This window comes from Manis pentadactyla, chromosome 11 (genome assembly GCF_030020395.1).
Source record: "Manis pentadactyla isolate mManPen7 chromosome 11, mManPen7.hap1, whole genome shotgun sequence".
NCBI classification, from domain to species: Eukaryota; Metazoa; Chordata; class Mammalia; order Pholidota; family Manidae; genus Manis; species Manis pentadactyla.
Genome location: NC_080029.1, coordinates 9,460,181 through 9,478,834, shown reverse-complemented (window position 1 = coordinate 9,478,834; position 18,654 = coordinate 9,460,181). Strand labels below are relative to the sequence as shown.

General features: G+C 49.3%; 1 protein-coding gene and 1 long non-coding RNA gene across 5 annotated transcripts in view; both read right to left on the bottom strand.

Moving 5' to 3' along the window:
* The window catches only part of CLMN (calmin), a 101,008-nt gene that overhangs the window by 51,749 nt on the left and 30,605 nt on the right, over positions 1 to 18,654 (bottom strand). The window lies entirely within an intron of this gene.
* On the bottom strand, positions 15,067 to 16,974 carry LOC130679462 (uncharacterized). Its single transcript, XR_008992404.1, has 2 exons — positions 16,098 to 16,974; positions 15,067 to 15,629 (listed from the first exon to the last, which is right to left on the bottom strand). It is a non-coding gene; the product is annotated as an uncharacterized LOC130679462 (long non-coding RNA).

Genomic DNA, 18,654 nt, shown 5'->3' with positions numbered 1-18,654 from the left:
CTCCCCGACACCAAGCCTGACCTCTGGCACAAGAGCAGCAATGAAACAGTGTGGAGAAGCCTGGCGGGTGCCAGGACGTGTACTTCACAAGGACATGGGAGGACACACCCATCCCCACCTCAGCTCCAGCCTCTTGGGGTTTCAAGAAACATTTGAGAGGAAACAAGAAGGCTGCAGTTCCCACAGAGCAGCTGGGAGCAGGCCAGATAAACAAGATCTTGATCTATGTGGGGATCCTGTTTTTATGCCTGGCCGGTGGGGCTGACCCCCTCCAGGGCGTGAGCTCCCTGAGCACCACAGCACACCTATTCCTTAGGGACCCCCACGGGTCAGCACAGGGCAATACCTGTTCCAAATCATGTGCATGTGCTGTCGAGCTAATTAAGGACCAAAGTGCCATGTTCAACTGCAAGCTTGAGTGCTTAAGCCCCCCAAAGGCTCTTCATAATTCAGGACTCTTGTGCAAACACGTGGCCCCAGGGGCCTGGCCCAGCTGCTTGTCCAGCTGCACTGCGCTTTCCTCTCCCCACTTCATCTATCGTCTTTGCCACTGAACATCCTTGTGTCTCCCAAGTATGCCTGCTCACTGTACCTCTGGGCCTTTGCATATGCTGTTCATGCTGCCTGGAACACCAGTCCTGCACTTCTTCACCTACTTGTCCAGTTCCCCTAGCTGGCTGCCCTGACCCCACTAAAATGGGGGAGGTGCTGCCTCTCTGTTCTCCACTAGTGCAGCACCCAGATTCTGTGTACAATGACTTCCTCTTCATCACAGACTCTGCCTCCCGTGGGTGCCTGGCATTCAGTGAGCACACCATTCCTTCCTTCCATCTTTCAGTCTTGCATTTATTTGTTCATTAAAAAAATGCATCCAACACAAATCAAATTAACAAATTAAACATTTGCAGAAAGAATCAAACACTGTACTTTGTAGGGTCCAAAGAATTAAAACAGACTTCAAGGAGCTCATGCTGCTGTCATATAAAAAGGCAAACAAATGAGAGAATTACTAATATGCTGCAGTCTGTGTCATGTGTCAAACCAAGGGCAAACATAAAACATATTGTGGGGCAAGATGGGGTCATGGGAAGATCTTTGGAGGCTAGAGAGACCATGGAAAACTTCCTAGAGGAGGAAGCTGTCAGGTCCTAAGTGACTACATGACCCAGTTTAATCCTGTTAACCAAAGGAAATAATAGTTGATTTTTCTCTTTATTCAAACAGGTTGTTCTAGAAAGTCACTATGAACCCTGAATTAATAAATACTGAACTATTGCTCCTAGGGGAAAGCGGCATCAGCTTCCTGTGAACTTCTGGTCACAACATTTTTGTCAACTAATTGATACATACCTCATTTGATGTGTTTTTGTCTAAAGACATCTCATTTGGTATGTATTGTTGACTCACTAACATTGGACTCATGGCCAGTAGCACTATAGCTCATACCTGCACACAGCTTACCTAATGCATGTATTTTCTCTGCAAGGTACATCACAGACTTCTAGCACTTTTGTGTGGGGAGAGGCACTTCAAATAGTGAAATCACCAAAAAAAGCACAAAAATGGTAAAAATAAGGTGCATACTAGACCTTGAAAAGGACCTTGCTTACAGGCTGAGAGCTGAAACAAGAAGACAGAATGCTACTTTGTTCTTTGTTCCACTTCAGCTGGGAACATGTGCGTTAGATGGCCCCGATTTTTTGCCGCTCTGCTCATGTCTGCAGTTGACCGTGAAGTGAAAGCATTGCAAATATTAAGTCTGGGGTTACAAATAATTTTAGCGAGTAGGCGAAGTGCAAATATGGAATCGGTGACTAATGAGTATCAACTGGAATTCATAGCGTCCCCCTTTTCACTCTCAAAAGCGTGAGTGTCACCAAGGCCGGAGAGGCCTGTCTATGCTGTAGGGCCCAGCAAAGCCCATCACTAAGGTGTGCAGGGGGCTCTTCCAACTCTGGCCACCCCAGGCTGCCTGCAAGTGTGTGGTTGGCCGCACCCCCTCACACCCCCATGAAGACACATGTGCCCCAGATAACACAGGGATCCCTGCAGCCCATCTCCCGCCTGCAGCAAGAACCTGGAAGCCGTCACCACACTTCCCCTGCCCTGGCCCCTCTGAAAGCATCCATCAACTTCATTTCAAGAAGGAATGAATCCTGACAATCTGCAAGCAGCTCCCCCATCCAGATGCCTCTCCTGAGAATTCTCCTTTGAGCAGCAGCTCAGCTCAGGGCTCAGAAGAGCCGGCATCAGAAGTCTGGGTGACAGGTGCTGGGGCTGGGCCGGTGTCCATGTCTGTGTTCCCAAAGACCCCGGGAAATCAGTCTGAACTCCCCATGTGTCTCCCCACATTGCATGGGGCGTCAGCTATCAACTATCATCACCTGTTCAGAAGCACTAAAGCTATTCTTAGAGCTGGGCTCTGGGGGACTCTCTTGAAGTTGACTTTTTCTCTGGGCCCTTCATCTGCCCTGTGCTTAACCCAGTTCTTGGCCTCGCTACTGAGCGTTTAGCTTTTCCCCAGCGGTTCTGCTCACCAGCAGCTCTGCCCCAGCTCCCTCCACAAAACACATACACATGCCAGTGACCACAGGACAGCTCGGCAAGCTATGACATGAAAAATAATCTAGAACAAGCACAGAGTCAGCCAAGAAATAACTCCTTGGCACGTATTAGATGGTTAATAAAAATAGATACCATTTCTCATTTCTTGAGCACTTGTTGTGTGCTTTAGAGTTGCTTTATCTAATCCTGATATGTTTGAGGTAGGGGCTACTTTTTTCCCCATTTTCCCAATAAGGAAGTCAGGCCTTAAGATCACACAGCTTGTCCTTCTGAGGGGCAGATGTAAAGCCAGGGCTGAGTCTCTGAGTCCAGCTCTTAACCACTGTGTAATGAGTGCCATCCTGGGCTGGCCTGCGACGGCCGAACCAAGTGACATGTGGCCATGTGGCTCAGCAGGGCTGGGCACCCAGCAGGCTTGAATGGCCTGCATTCTCATGAGGGAATGGAGCGGCCACAGCCATGCAGAGGATGGGTGGCCCAGGAGGCAATGGGAGGATCTGCTCAGTTTACCCCAAATGCAGAATTCCAGCAATGAAGCCATAGCATTTACATGGAATTGAACATTCAGAATAATTGGATTTTGAGTTGAAAGGGAGGGGATAATATTATAGACTGAATGTGTCCCCCAGTATTTACATGATGAGACCTAACCCCCAATGTGATGGTATAAGGAGGTGGGGCCTTTGGGAGGTGATTAGGTCACAAGGGTGGAGCCCTCACGAGTGGTATTAGTGACCTTAAAAAAGGGACCCCGGAAAACTCCCTGGCCCCTTCCACCATGTGAGGACACAGTAAGGGGATGGCAGTCTATGAACCAGAAGCAGGCCCTCACCAGACACGGAATCTGCCAGAGCCTTGATCTTAGACTTCCAGCCTCCAGACTATGAGAAACAAATGTCTGTTGCTTATAAGCTGCTCAGTCTGTGACACTCTATTATAGCAGCCTGACCTGCCCAGACAGGCTTTGCAGAGTCTGGAGTAGCCACAAGCATTGGGGGTACAGGGGGTTCCAGAAGCAGGAAGAAGACCTTGGATGAGTCACAGAAGCTGAGCCTCAATTTCCCAGAAAATGAAGATAATTACCACACCCACCCTTGTGTGTGTTTGCCATGAGGACTGAAGGGGTTAGTGCCTGGGAAGAGCTTATACAAATGGCTGGCACAGAAAATGTCAAAAATATTGGTTGTTCCTGTCATCATCCCATCGTCATTACGACCTTAGACTCCACATCCATTTGAAAATGAAACATGTTAGACTGACCATCAGCCAGGCTGATGCCAGCCTCACACTTAGTATCTGAGGCACCTGTACCTCACCGTAATTAATCCTCACCCCAGCCTGGTGCACAGCAGGAGAAAGACCATGACTTCAGGCCACACCTGGATTCTGGGCCGCACACTTCCACGCAGCATCAGTACAACCTGGGACAGTCCCTTAAAATGCCCTCTTTACACTTGGGCAGAATCACGAATCCGCATCCTTGACCAGTGATGGGGCTCCATAAACAGCCAGTATTTTCACAAGGCCACAGAAGCTCAGAGAGATTAAAGTTATATTCCTACAAAAAATTTAAGAGGAAATATTCACACCTGGCTTCCCAAGAGTCCATGCACTGCTTCCTTGAGCATGTTTGGAATAAACACAGTGCACTGGTTAATTTTACGTGCTGCCTGGATTAGGCCACACACCTACATATTTGGTCAAACATTATTCTGGATGTTTCTGTGAAGGTGGTCTTTGAAGGAGATTAACATTTAAATTGTTAGACTTTGAGTAAAGCAGACTGCCCTCCAGCATGTGGGTGGGCCTCACCCAATCAGCTGAAGGCCTCAACAGCCCAAGCAAGAAGGATTCTTCCAGCAAACATCCTCTGGCTTTGAACCGCAACTCTTCCCTGGGTCTCTAGTCTGCCAGACTACCTAGCAGATTTTAGGCTCACCAGTCTCCATAATCAAGTGGGCAAATTCCTTAAAATGAATCTCTCTCTGAACATACATGCCCTGCTGGTTCTGTTTCCTGGAAAGCCCTGACTAATACACACAGGTGTGGCCTGCGGCGCGTGTGAGTGCAGGAAAAAGGAGGAGAAAGGCACTGCCTGTGTCCGGCCCCCATTTGTGATAATTTGCAGTTGCTCCAGCCATATCAGTTTCTCATTTTTGCTTCCCAGTGAATCATATTTCGAGCAGCTGGCTGGGATCAGAAGGAACAAGGCATTCTTTTCATGCTCAGACACAGCACTGGAATATTTACCTTCCAGTAGCCTGATGCAGGCAGAAGGAGGAAGGGCCTCCCTGTGACATTCTCCAGCCTTGAGGAAAAAGAACATGCTGATGTAATAAATTTGAGTTTGAATGTAATCAGATTTTCTCTATAGCAACAGCCCCACCACACAATCCTCTTGGCAGCTGCAAGCCAACAGCAGCCGTCTCCTGGTGAAACTCATCTCACACGCAGGCCCCGGGAGAAGCTGCCATTGACACAGTGACACCAGAGCCATGCCAATCGGCTGGTGTAAAGGAATGTGTCTCTGTAAAGAAGGTGAGGGAAGGTATTAGAGTTATGTTAGCTGCTGTAACAGATAACCCCTGAGCCGCAGTAGGGCCCGGGAACATTATGGGTGGGGGAAGTTCTAGAATGCCTGGAGATAAAATCAGACATCCATCCACATACTTGACAGATCTCTCCTCCCCACCTACTATGTGCCAGGCCCTGTGCTGGCATGACAGGAATGTAGGGAATTTTAGCAGTAAACTCATTGGATGCCTGTGAGTTCCTTGACATCTGGGGCAGTGTTCAAAGCCTGCAGTTTGCAGGATATAGATTCAAGTTCAGTACAACAATACACCTGTCGTATGTCCTGAGTTATTTCATTCTTTCTTAATTTAGGAGAGTTAAGCCAGGCTGTGTGCCCAGCCCTGTACCAGATATGAAAGAACCAGGCCAACATGGGCCCTGCCTATGTGGAGTTTGTAGTCCAAAGGGAGAGATGAAAAGCCAAACTCAATCAATAAAATAAGTACGAATTGTTCATAAGGGCTCTGGATGGAAAACACTGGGGCCAAGTATTGAAAATTTCCCTTATTTATTTTCACATAAGTTTGAATAAATATTGACATGGCTCAACTACAGAAAGTATAATAAAAGTGAATAATAAAAAAATTACAATAAAATAATAAACTTCAGCTCTCCCGCCCATCCCTCTCTCTGGCTGGGTTACATCCCTCCCCTAAAGCAAACAATGTAGTCATGGTTTGTGTGATTTCTTCCAGAATTATTTTAGACGTTCCAATGCATATATACACATGGCCCCCCTCCCTGCCCCCCAATTTAGCATACTCAGAAGGATGGGCCCCTGAGGGTGAGGCAGAGACAGCCTGCAGAGTGCAGCGAGGAGAATGCCCCAGGAAGACGCCTCAGAGAGATTCAGCAGGCTCGGCGGCAGGGACCCTGTGGACCTCTGTCCCTGGGACTGCTCTGAGCAGATTCCCGGGTGAGCTCATGGACTGTCCCCACTTCCCCCGGAGGTCGCACACCTGCGCGGGCTCATCCATTGCTCATCCCTGCTTGGAGGATTCCTCATCTGGCATTGGGCCATGTGCTGAGCAGCAGGGAGGAGGGGGCAGCGTCTATGAGGACCTAGGTAGGTACACCTATAACTAGGAGGCCAGCTCTGTCATCTGATAGGGCCTGACGCCCCCATCTGAAGTCGGCTCACCTCTAAACAGTACACCAAACGCAATGAGCCACGTTCAGGAAAGGCCCCAAAAGGCTCAGGGGTGTCTGTGACGGATCAACAACAATCCTTATTCTGTTCTCCCCGCTTGCTTCTTGGGAACTGAATGCCCTTGACTGTCTCAGCCTGCCACCAAGGGAGGGGTGCTGGGAGGGTGGGTAGATGTGGGTGTGTATTTGATCTGTGGCTCTGTAAATACTGCCTCTGCCCTCACCTACCTGTTCTCTGTTCTGACTGCACACCTTGAGTCAAAAATAACTGATAATAATAAAAATGCTACCATCTCCCAAGCCCTCACCCTGTGCCAAGACCATCCTACAGTAAAATGACTGCATGTGGTCCTCAGGAACCGTCCTCTAAGCCCTGCTGCCAGGCCCATCTCCCATCCAGTCTAGCCTGCGGGCAGCATCTCCCATCGGCTGGGTCACGATGAACCCAGCTGTCCAGTTTTGAACCTTTCACCCGCCTGCTATTAGAGAGCACGTGGCTTATCCACCTGGTTGGGGCAGGATTTCCTCTTCTCTGTGTGCACTTGTGGCAAGAAAAGACAAGGAAGAGGCTTTCCCTTCTGTCTCCTCACTTTCGTTAGTCGGGCTCTGGCTTACCACTTGGTTCTGACCCTCCCTTACTGCGATTCATGTGTTTCCTGACCATTCTCGTCTTTCTCCCCACGTTTGCCATCCAGTCCCTGCCCGTTGCTCTTCTGCCCCAACTTGCTTCCTCCCGGAAATGCGTGGCCATCGGACCTGCACACTCACACACCGCACCCCTGCCAACTCGCTCCTCGGTCTTTCTTTCCATTGCTGCTCTTGGAAATGTCTGCTTTCTTTCTTTTCCCCTCAGACCCCATGTGGCACTAACCACACCTTACAACTTCCCAGGACTACGTGGCATCCAGGACCATGAAACCAGCCGGTATTTTAATTGCCGGCCCTGCCCAAGCTTGGCAGTCATGGATTTGTGATTAGTGCCATCATGTCCTCACGCGGTCAGTAGCAAACACACTCCCTGGGGAGCTGCCTGCCCCTCTGCCCAGCAGTGGTTACCAGGTACTTCCTGGTAGGTTCCTGGCCTGGGCACATGGCCTTTGCCACTGGTCGAGAGGGAAGCATGGCCTGCACCCCAAGGAGCTGTTCACTCCCAGTGCGCTATCTCAGAAGGGCATCTCCAACCTCATGTGGCTCCTTGAAGGGAGGCCCTGAATGCCTTCCTCCTCCTGAGGGTGCCTTGCTGCATTATTGAACCCTCACTTGTTCATGCAACAAACACTTACTGACCCCTCCTACAGACCCCCTCCTAGGCCCGGGGCAGGAGAGCAAAGGTGAGAACCTTATAGATGATGTAGACTCAAGTCCCAGACACATGGCACTTGCAGTCAGGTTTAGAGAAGCCAACAATCAATTTGATAATTATGTGAAAGACCTAGTCTGTTAGCTGGGGATAAGGGCTAAAGAGAAAAATAAAAAATAAAAAGAGATGGGGAATGGAGATGGGGGAGGGGTGGGAAGTGGTGATTTTAATTTTCTCCAATCTAAATTTAAATCAGTATTTTTCTAGATGGGATGATTTTGCCCCCAGGGGACATTTGGCAATTCCTAGACATGTTTTGATGGTCACAATTGAGGGGAGGGTGCTCCTGGCATCTAGTGGGCAGTAACCAGGGAGGCTGCTAAACAGCCTACACAGGACAGCCTTACACGACACAGAATCATCAGGCCCGACAGAGTGCTGAGGTCAAGGAACCCCGATGTAAATACAGCGGCTGGCAAACGCCTTACTGAGAAGGTGACACTTGAGTAAAGAGCTGAGGTTAACCAGGCGTGGCAGAGTTACATGGATCACACACATACAAGCACAGACTGACAGGCACTCCAGATGTATCTTTCCAGTGACTCTTCATCTCTGTATCCCTGTGTCTAGCTCAGCACCACGCACACCAGGGGGGCATTTAGAACACAAGGACACAAATGCAAGAAGTCTGGTGACAGTTACATAAGTAATGCAATTAGGAAGTGCCTGTTGTGTGAGCTGGAGGGACAGACAGAGGCAGAGAGAGGCGGTGTGGCAGGGCCCCGGGAGCCTGCACGGGGCAGTGGGCCGGCGGGGCAGGCACAGGTACCCCACCCCTCTAAACCCTCCTAGACTTTCTGTGCCTCCCCTGAAAGCACCTCCAATTACAAGAGACCTGGGGGACAGCAGGAGCAGCCAGGTGCCGTGAGCAGCCCCTGTCTGGAACCCAACTTGAACACCTGACAAAATGGAAAACCAAAAACCATTCATTAGGCACTTGGGGAAATTTGAACCCTGGTATTTGATGATATTAAAGGATTTTTGTTTGTTTTTTGAGGTGTGATCATGCTACTGAAGTTATGTTTAAAGTGTTTCTCTTTTAGAGTTCTATACTAAAATAACTGTGGATAGAATAATTTGACATCTAGGATTTGCTTCAGAACAATCAGGCCACGTGGGGGTGACAGGCAGGGGGCACAGATGATGTAGAGGGGTCAGCTTAATTATTATTGAAGCTGCCAAGGGCATAGGGACATCACTGTCCTACTCTCTGTACTCTGCTGAATGCTGGAAATATTCCATAACTGTATTTTTTAACTTAACAGGGATCAAATATACAATAGATCTAAGAAAAAGTTTTGGGGGACCAATTTTATTATCACTTCCTGGCAGGTGGAAGTGGGTGAGGGAATCTATCCTGGGGACCTGAACTGGTACTTCCTAGTGCCATGAATAAGGGGACCTAAGTGGGGAGGGGCTTGTCACAGTGCTGGGGCCCCTGCTGCTCAGCCCTTCGTGATCTTCCCCCCTGAGCAAGGTCTTACCAGAGGCTGGCCTTTTAGACAGGCCATGTCAAGGTGCTCGTAGAATTAAATGGTGCCAAGAGGCCTTTGCCAGGTGTCTGGAAACTTCCCTGAGGCCCATGCTACTGTGAGTATCGTACAGACAGGGACCTAGGCCAGGCTGAAGGAAAGAATCAAGCTCAGATGTCAGACTTGTGATGAATTTACATTCTGGAGATGTGACCATGTCAGGAGTCAAAGACTTTGGTGCAAGTTCATGTCCACCTGTGACCCTTTGAAGCACTTCAAAGAACAGCACTCCACCTAGGCGGGTCATGGGGACAGAAACGCTCCAACTCATAAAGTTTCTGAAGAACTACAGCTTATCTCTTGATGATCCAAATTCGTTTGATGGAAATCTTTGTAACCCTCTTACTTCCTTCTGAGCGGCAGACATTTGGGTATTATTAGCAGTTCAGGGCAGTGCTTAGAGGCGAACAGGCTGGTTGAGAGGGGAAGAGAAAGAGGAAGTGAGCAAATGAAATGGGGAGATGAGGGAAAGCATAGAGACTCAGGTTGGGGGACAGTCAGGCAGGTCTCTCCCAAATCCAGAGTGGCCGATCGACAAGTGGTGATTTTATTCATTCAACAAACTCTGAGCAGTCACCCTGGGCCAGCACTGTGTCATACACAGGCAATGACAGGATGAAAATGCATCATGCCTGCCTCCGGGAGCTCATGGTCTGAAGGTGAATAAGCCAGACCTACAATCTCTGTGGCAGTAAGCTCCTAACCCCCTTGATTGGAGAGAATCAAGGAAGGCCCCCTGAGGAGGTGGTGCCTGGCAGAGCTAAGCTTTATGGGATACATACGTGCTTTCCCAGGCCGTGCTCTGCATCAGTCGGAAGCCCCAGGCATCAGTAGCAGACCTGTGTACACAGGAATCCCTCAGCCTTGCAAAGGCGAAGCGATCTCTGCTCAGAGATGCTCCATCAGGACCCACAGGAAATAAACCTACCACTGGGAAATGTTTCTGACATTTCTGTAACCTGCTCTGACAGCATTTCTTGTCTTGAAACTGAGATGGTCCCATTCAATCCCGTTCTTAGGTGACATCTGTCCACATATGGAAATTTGGAAGCAAGTTTTAGAAATTCTGACATTCAACCCCTGATGATCCTTTGTGACAATATGCTGTTTTCTTGCGCAGAGTCGGGCTACTCCAACACTGGCAGATGAAGGGAGGGCGAGGGGCAGGTAGGCATGCATTCCACCTCCCCCAATTCACCAGAGAACTGCCCCATCATCCCCTCCTGTGGGCCACACCTTCTGGACTTGGCTATGTGTCTCTGTTCTCAGTAATCTTCCTCAGGCCATCAGCTGTATGAGGAGGTAAGAATATGTGAATTGGGTTCTGAAGGATATATAGGAGTTCGCTAAACACAGTTGTGGGAAAAGAGAATGTGCAGGGAACAGCATGTGCAAAAAGGAAGAGCAATTTGGTTTTGTAGGAGCAGAGGATGGGCAGAAGGTAAATACCAGATCTTGAATGGTTTTTCGTACACTAAGATTTGGACTTCTAGAGAACCATGAGGACTGGCTACATCAGAGTTAATTCTTAAGAACATCGTTCTGGCAGCGTATGGAGAGGAGACTGCAGTCGGAAGAACGTACAGGTCAAGAAGCCGGGGAGGAAGCTGTAATCCAGGAATGCGTGATGGACAAGAGCCAGAGCTGGGGGATGTGGGGTGGGAAGGGTCAGATCTGAGGAGGGACCTGAGAACTGTTTGGAGTTGAGGCAGTGGGCAGTGAGGTGGTCAGGCTGCAGTGCCGCAGAGTCAGGGGCCGGGCAGGATCCCACAGGCCAGAGTCAAGGGACCTGATTTCCAAGGCATTTCCTGCCTCTGCCCTAGAAGTTTTTACATTCCTCCTGCTCAGTGGCAGCCAGCCATACAGAAGGCCGTAACAGGATCCTGAAAGGGAAGACAGTGGTGATTTCTAACAAACTCTCTGCTTCCTCTTTGTCTAAAGCCTGCCCTTCAGCAGGACAGCCAGTCCTTGTGGGAGGAGAAGGGCAGAGCCGTCAGGTACAGGGCTGGCCCAGGGATCACAGATCATGGAGTCCATCCCTTCGTTGTGCACAGGAGGATGTCAAGGACCAGGGGAGGCCGAGGACCCACCCTAGGTCACAGAGCAGAGGCTGGGCTGAAGCATTCTTAGGGCTTCAGCTCCAGGGCTGGTTTCTGTTGCATGATGCCACGGTTTTCAGAGTTTGATTATGAATAGGATGAAAAATTAAACCCTGAACCATCTGTCTTTAACTGGTGCCCAAATTATACCTGTTAAGATCACTGCTTTAGGTCAGCAAATTCTCTCCAGGGAACAAGAGCATGAAAGTGTGGGTGTGAGACAGAGAAAAAGAGAGAGAATATGAATCAGAGCCCAGGAGGGCAGGGCCCATGTCTGAATGCTGGGGCATCTGGGGAAATAGCATAGCTTCTTCTGTGCTGTGCACACAGGGCTTGGTAAACACTGAGCGAACAGTAGTAGATGACTTCCTCCTCTGGAGACATATGACAGGACCCACAAAATGCAAGAGTAGAAAAATTAATTATACTGGAGGAGCTGAACAGGTCTTTTAGAAGAACAGATATTTGAGCTGGGTATTAACAGGGTGAGATCCTGGGTGGGTGGGTGGAATGGCAGGAAGAGTGTACAGAGGACTGGATTCCTGAAACAAAGGCACAGAAGGTAGTTGGGATATGTGCCGCCACAGTCTCTATCCATGCCCACAGCAGGCATTGTTAACCAATCACAGCCCTCTTTCCTACAAACCCCAGCCTTGACCTCAGAATCCTTTTGCACTAGCACTCAAAGCAACCACTAACAACTGATCCATGTGGGACCACAGGAAAGGGGATGAGCCAGGCTTGGGTGTCAAAGGCTGGGCTGAAAAACTTCTTCCTTTGGCTGTTTGACAACATTAGGGAATTCTTGTTGATTGTTTTAGATGTGACCATGGTATTGTGGTATTGTGGTCAAGCTTTTCAAAGAGTCTTTATCTTTTAAAGAAACATACTAAAATATTGATGGATGGAATAGCACAATGTCTGGAATTTATTTTAAAATAGTAAGTGCCAGACAATGAAGTGGGAGAATGGAGAGAGGAGATGTCACATCCATACCACAGAATATTATTTGTCCACAAAGAAAGGAATAAAGTGAGCTGATACATGCTACAACACAGATGGGCCTAGGCATTATGCAAAATGAAAGAAGCCAGACACCAAAGGTCACATATTGTGTGATTCCATTGATATGAAATATCCAATATAGGTAAATCCATAGTGGCTGAAAGCAGATTAGTGGCTGCCGGGGACGGAGGCACGGGGAGTAACAGCTGAAGGGTGCGGAGTTTCCTTTCAGGGAGGTGGAAATGTTTTGCGACAAGACAGAGATGGTGGTTGGATAGTGCTGAAATGTTAGATGCCACTGAATTGTACACTTTAAAGTAATTTTATGCATTCAAAATAAAAAATAAAGCTGTTCTCCATAATAAAAAGGCTGCTTTTCCAAATAAAAAGTTATAATAAAATAAAATAGACAGGTGTTAGGTGAAGATAGGGACAGCGAGGCCTCCTGTCCTCCAGGCAGGGGGAATGTCTCGGAGGCCCAGATCTCACGGCAGACCGCCTGGGGATCATTAGGGTCTAACTCCTCACCGGCCATGTGCCAGTCTATGCCCTTGCCCCATGACTCAGAGGAAGTTTGCACACATTCTGCAGATGACAGACACCTACCATAAAAGGCACATCTATGATTTGGGAGGAAGAGTAAGCCACTAACAAAAAAAGGCCAGTGGCCATGCTCAAGCTGCTCCCTAGGTCTCGGTCCCCGGAAGCCACGACATTCGGCTTCCAGCACCTTCCCGGAATCCAGCCCTCCTGGAAGCCAGCTGCTCGCGTCTGCCCCTCACACTCCTCCCTGTGAATCTGCAGCAGTGGGGAGAGGTGATTCTGATGGGCTGGCTTTGCAAACCAGGAAAACGCTACGGATCTGAGCGCCCAGGTATGCATCTATACACATAAAAACCTGTCTGCCCATGCCAGGCGTCTCCGCCCACAAACCCTCTGTCTGATGGGCAGTATCTCCAGAACCTCCTAGCGCAGTGTTGTGGTCAGCCCCCACTGAAGCTGTGTGCATCTCACAAACCAGAGGGCCAGGTGTGCTGGGCCTGCCTCAACCTGCCCACCCTCCTCAGCACAGATCCGCAGCCTAGGCATCACTAGGGTGCTGGACACACTAAAGGGCAGCAGCCGATCCACAGTTGTCACTGACTCACAGAGGGCAAGAGGAGGATCTGTGAGGACCCCCTGGAGGAGGAGGAAGGAGGACCTTCCTGGAGGCAGGGGGCTTGTGGACACTTGATTACTGGGCCCCATGCCTGGAGTGCCCAATGCATAGTCTGGGGAAGGGCCTGATAACCTGCATTTCCGAGTTCCCAGGGGATGATGAGGCTGCTGACCTGGGAACCACCCTCTGAGAACCACTGCTTCAGTAGTTTAGCATTGTAAGATTTCTAACATACAGCCAACAGTTGAGCACCTAGAGAAATCCTGGGATTCTGTGTCTTTCATGGGATCCTGCAGCTCACAACTCAGGTCCAAAGTCACCAGACTCTGTCCACATGCTCCTGTGTTTCTGGTGGACAGAGGGGCTCTGAGCCAGCTCTCTGAATTTTACCTCCTCAATCAACCACAATCAATTACTGCATATAAAGATTCTCAGTGCACACTGATACTGCGTATCACCACCAGCTACACAAGGAAAAGACTTGGGAAGGGTAGTGACTTGTCTAAGATCTCACCACTAAAGAACAGTGGGGCCTGGCGGAGGGCCTGGCCTCTGCCTCTAACTGCTGTATGACTTCAACACCAACACAGCAGCATCCCTCATAGAAACTTCTTCACAGAAGAAGGGTCCTTACTTCTACAAGGCCCCACTCTTAACAGGGCTTGCATAGGTAGTTGCACCCCAGAGGGGCAACACCTACGATCCAGCTGGTCCAAGGGGCAAAGGAGCCCAAAGAGGGCACTGAGGAAGTTTTGGAATCAGAGGAGGCTTCTTGAAAGAGATAAGACTAAGGGGAAGTTTGAAACAGAAGGAGTTAGCCAGAGGGAGACAGCAATGTTAGAGGGAGAACAGTGTTCCAGGCAGAGGGAACAGCACATGCAAAGGCTGAGAGGCAAGAGAAAGCAGGCAGCCTTGGGCTGTAACTAGAGCAGCTGGAGCACAGGGTTCTGCTAGGCTACAAAGGACGAGACTGAAGGGACTGGCACATTCAGAGCTTATGGGTGTGACAAGGGACATGAAGAAGTTATGAAGAAGTTAGAGCTCATCTCCCCGTTGCTGGCAGGAGTGTAAACTGGTACTGCCTTGGAAAACTGTTAGGATGCATATACAAAGGTGAAACATGTCAACCCTTTTGATTTAGCAAGTCCATCTCTGAGTACAACCTGGAAAAAACAAGTGCTAAGGTCAACAAGAACATACTGAAAAGCGTACCCGTTATCTGTAAGAGCCTCATGCTGGGAACAGGGAAACAGATAACCCGTGGTACGTTCACACAGAGAACTAACACCCAGCAATGCAAAAGAATGAACTCCTGCTCCGCACCACCTGAATCATCTCCCAGAGCGTGTCCAGCAGAATCCGGGCACATGCACACAGAGAATACATTCGCTATGATTCCGTTCGTGTGACGTTCAACAGCAAGCAGTGTTCATACGGCAATAGGAATGAGAACGGTGGTTACTGTGGATGGCGCATGGGGGTGCTGGGGTTCTAGGAGGGCCCTATGCCTGGATCTGGATGAGGGTTACACAGGTATGTACACACATTAAAATTCACCTATCTGTGGGCTTAGGGTTGGGGTTTTTGGCACACTTGACTGTATGCATATCACACACAACAAAAACCAATCAAGCCATATATTTATGACCAGTGTACATACATATGCATATCACATCTCAATTTTTTAAATGTTAAATGTAGGAGGTTTGGGGTTTGTAGTGAAGGCAATGGGGAGCCATTCAGGGTTCAAGCCAGAGGAGGGCAGCAGTGAAGCAAGTCTGAAGGAGCCGCCTGCTCCCTCACACCAAGTCGCCACCCTCACTCCCGGGTCGCCCGCTTCCTCTGCCGGCCTAGACCTCAGCGCTGCCACCTGCCTGTCCCTTTGGCACCCATTCCTCTGAGAAGCCAGCCATCCCTGTTAAGACCCCCTCAGGCCATAGCCAGCTTGTCAACCACCCGAAGAGGGGAAATTAAATAGGAGGCAACACAGAATGAAAACAGAAGGCATGACATTCTGCAGGGGCCGGGCCTGTGTGTGCTCAGCATCCTCGTATGCAGCCCTCACAGAATAAATGCTTATGGCCGGGAGAGATGACACCCAGCAGCTGAGCCGTGTAAAATTTCAAGGCAAAGCTTCCGTTCTTTGGGGGTATCTTTTAGGGATTATATCTTCAAAACAGTGGAACCTTCAGAAAAGAAAAGCTAGTTAATCCTCTCATTAAAAGAGAAGTGGCCTCAAATCCAAGGCTGTTCTTGGCTCTTGCAGTTGTAAAAACTCCACTAAGCAGAATTTGCTAGATGGCCAAGGGTTCCTGGCACATGAGCTGGTGCCGGCCCCCTGGGGCTGTCCTCGAAACAGTCCAGGTCCTCGGAGACCACTCCCCACTGCCACTTTTGGCATTCTAGCACATCACAATATTCTGTCAGGAAAGAAACAGCTTTAACATAGAGAGAGCCTCCCTAACATTGGTTACCGCCTTCTACGTTTTGCCAAGAGTTTCATGGATGATAGATTAGAGCGCTCAGCGCGCACAGGGACAGTGGGTCAGCCCAGCTGGCTGGGATCTCCCGGTCAACTACACTTTGTGACCCTGTCACACTGGGCAGCACCCACAGATGTCCGGATATGAGTCCCCAGAACCTGTGCATGTTACCTCTATGTGGCAAAAAGGCTTTTGCAGATGTATTAAATCAAAGATCTTGAGACGGGGAGATTTTCAGAATTCTTTGGGTGGCTGGATGTAGTCACAACGGTCTTCCTAAGAGGGCAGCAGAGGGAGGCTTGGCCCGGAACACAAAAGGAAAGAGGAAGAAGATGGAAGCGGAGAGAGAGAACGAAGATGAGATGCTCCAGCTTTGAGACTGGAGCAAGGGGCCATGAGCCAAGGCACACGGGCGGCTTCTAGGAGCTAGAAAAAGCAAGGAAATGGGTTTGTCTCCTGAAGCCTCTAGAAGACGTGCAGCCTGGCTGTTGCCTGGGCAGGGACACTGCATCAGACTTCTGGCCACCAGAACTGTAAGATCATAGATTTTTGTTGTTTGAGACCACAAAGTGTGCGGCTACTTGTTAGAGCGGCTGCAGGAAATGAACACACCTCCTTATGACGCTCTGAGTACTGAAAACTGGCCCAGCTTTGCTCGGCTCGCAAGTCCCCGCCCCACGTGGGCAGTGCGGTGTGCCGTGGGTGCTCTGCAGACGTGGGCTGGGTGAGAGGGGTGCACAGTGGGGATCAGAAGCACAGGTCCTGGAGACAGACAGGCGGACCTGGGTCAGATTCTGGTTCTGTCACTTCGCAGCTAGGTGACCATGGAAAAGCTGAACCTCTCTGAGGCTTGGTGTCCTCATCTGCAAAGCAGGTGTTTTGTTATCAGCATTTATTTTGTTTTATCTGTACTGCTTGGATTCCAAGAGCTCATGGAGTAGGGTGTGCACCACAGGCCCACTAGGCTTAGGAGCCCAGGAAAAATGATGCAGTGAACCTAGAAATTAGGACCACTAAGGGTGTGCCACGCACCGGGCTGCAGTAGAGACCACATGGAAACGTGCTTGGAAAGAGCGTAGCTCTCTGAACTATTGGCTATCGGTACTCTAGTTATCACTGTGATTAATACCCTCTCAGCTGCCTGCTAGGCTCTGACCTGGCCAAGCTCTTGTGTTGAATTCTTAATTTCTTCCTGCCCAAGAGAACAAGAACAATGACAACAGAAACCGCCTTGGAAACAGGGTTTGCTGGCTGAGGCAGAACTGGGGCTGCAACGGTGTCCCTGGTTACTGACGACAACATTCACAGCCTGAGCAGGAGGCATGGCACTTCCTGAATGTCTGGGGCTTGGCTCACTGTCCAGGAAACCACCTGTTGCAGGCCTGTGTTCAATGCGAGCCAAGCAGCCTAATGAAGGCTCTGTAAACAGATTCCTCCTCCCACCCCCGTGAGTCTGCTTTCCCCGGCTCCCTCAGCTCCTGCCCTTCCTTGGGCTGACTCATAACTGAGGCCGTAGGCTGCCTGTGTCCAGAACAAAACACCAGCCACCCGCATCCTCCCTGGAAATGCCATTGGCCAGAGTAGCCACCTCCCATCCCCAGGGGCTCCTGGTTACAGGCATGACCAGGGGTGATCACTTTTGCAAATAAACACTAACGCGACCAGAATGGTCCTAGCAAATCAGGCAGGGGATGCAAAGCTGCGTCACCCTCCTGAAAAGCAATCTTGTCTCTTATTATCCAGAGCCTGGGAAATAAATTCCTGTTGCCTGTGACCCCATATGTTGACATCTTGGTATATGTCCTAAAAGATCATCAGAAATGGTGGTGAGAATGGACGTGCAAGTTCATCACAGCAGGATGTATTGAAAATAGTTAAGAACAGGGGAAGAGCTGAATGGAAAACAGTGCCTAAATAAATCATCAGAATTCTCAGGCAACTACAAAATGATGTTGACCCAGTATGTAAGACATAGGGAGACTCTGAGATTGTGATACAAAATGAAAACAAATAATGTCCACGATTGTAAGATTGGCAGAAATCGCTAATGGCCATGACAGGCATCTATTGGGAGCTTACCAGGTGCCTAGCACCATGCCAAGCCTGGCGTGCATGTATGCACATGGCTTCACTTAGACTTGCTGCAGCCTGTGAGGGCACTCCAGCTCTCAGCCCATTGCACAGATGAAGGGTTGAGGCATGGAGAGAATAAGGTGTTCACTCAAGATCACTAAGGCTGGAAGCAGTGACAGGGGGACTAGAAGGCAGCTCTAAATTGCTGCATGTTAAACCATTTATGTTAAAACCATCAACGTATTTAGGAACAAAGCCTGAAAAACAAATGTCTCAGAACAGTCATTTCTGGGTGGTGCCACTGGGATGATTTTTTATTTTCTTCTTTATATTTTGTTTTTTTCCCATATTTTATACAGTGGACATGGACTACTTTTAAAACTAGAAACTATGCTATTTTTAAAAGCCTCCAGAGATTTCATAACCTCCCTGAGCATGGTTTAAATAACAACACAAACAAAGCCTAGTAATTCAAGGAGCTCTGCCTCCAGACCTCCAGGACCCCAGCAACCCCGGCCCCAATCCTAGAGCAAAAGCCTCTTACATCTTAAAAAACACTGATTTTCTTTCCTTCCTAGTAGACCATGGCCTTGACTTTAAATAGCTTCGGGCCAAAGCCTGAGAATAGCTCGCCCCACCCCCTTCCACACACTGA